Raw genomic sequence first — 1,279 nt, forward strand, 5'->3', positions numbered from 1 at the left:
TTTTTTTTTTTGGTAACTCAAAAAGAATGATTTCATACCAGGGAGCTTGTTATTAGATTTACCAGTGAGCAACATCCCCAGTCATTTTTATTATTTATCTTGAGTCAGGGTCCAAATTGCTTAGGGCCTTGATAAGTTGCTGGCTGGCCTCAAACCAGTGATCCTCCTGCCTCAGCCTCCCAAGTCACTGGAATTACAGGTGTGCGCCACCGCATCCGACTGGACCCCATCTCTTGTGCAAAGTCCTCCTGGAAGGACTGAGGCTACTGCCCCTCTCTGTTGCCTTTCTGTGAAAGCACGTGAGGCCTTGCAGCCGGCTCCAGAGGCAGAGGAACAACCTGAATTATCTGCAGTCAGTGCCTCTGGTTCTCAGCCAATGGTCCAGGTCTTGCTTATGTTAAAACACTGCCTCCTCTGGATGTGATGGTTGGCTTCGGCCACACCGACACTGCTATTTTCTTTCTGTTCCCTTCCTCTGGGAGGAAAGATGGCTTTGGCTAACCTAGCCTTCTGGGTCTTGCTTCCGAGCCTCTGGGGAAGGCCTTTTCTGTGTTCCCTTTTCTCATCAATTCTTTGTTCTCCTATCATTTTACGCCTCTCCCTTCTTACCAGCTGTCCTTTCTCATGCCTGCAGAAGACACACATGATCCACTGACCTGGAAGGTGTTCTGGTCTTTAAGGGACGATTTCCTTCTCTCCCACAGCTCAGCTGGAGTCAGCCTGGGGAGCAGAAAGCTGGGGAGGCCCCCGTGGAATCAATCACCCCTGATTCTATGGACCCACAGGCCCGAAGCTGAATGGGTCTGGGGATGAGGCCTTCCTATTTGCGTCTTAGGCCGGGCCTGTCTCATCTGTGGTTTTTTTCACTAAGAAGGCATAACACACCACAGGCCTCAGGTAAGCGCTGAGGTCACCGGAGTGCAGAGGGCCCAGAAAGTGTGAGGACAACACACCAGTCTGTCCTCCCGCAGAGCTCAGGGGATGGGAAGGGGGCCCACATCAAAGCCTGGGGCTGATGATCATGCTGCTGACTTCGCCACCTTTCGTCAGAAGCTGGGGAGTGTGGGGAAAGCCAAAGGCTGCCCTTTCTCTCAACCCTAACCCACTTCGAACACCTTTCGTACTAGCTATGCTTCCTCTGGCTTTTAATGGCTTCAGCTTCAACTGTGCCTTTAAAAAACATATCCATTTTCTTAACTTGGGGGGCAGGTTTTGTCTATTTGCATTTCAGATGTGTGTGGGTTGCCAGAGGAGATTTTTCCCATGCATCTTCAAACCG

The sequence above is a fragment of the Marmota monax genome, unplaced genomic scaffold (assembly GCF_021218885.2).
Source record: "Marmota monax isolate L192 unplaced genomic scaffold, Marmota_monax_Labrador192_F-V1.1 WCK01_AAM20220418_F8-fsc00021, whole genome shotgun sequence".
NCBI lineage: Eukaryota > Metazoa > Chordata > Mammalia > Rodentia > Sciuridae > Marmota > Marmota monax.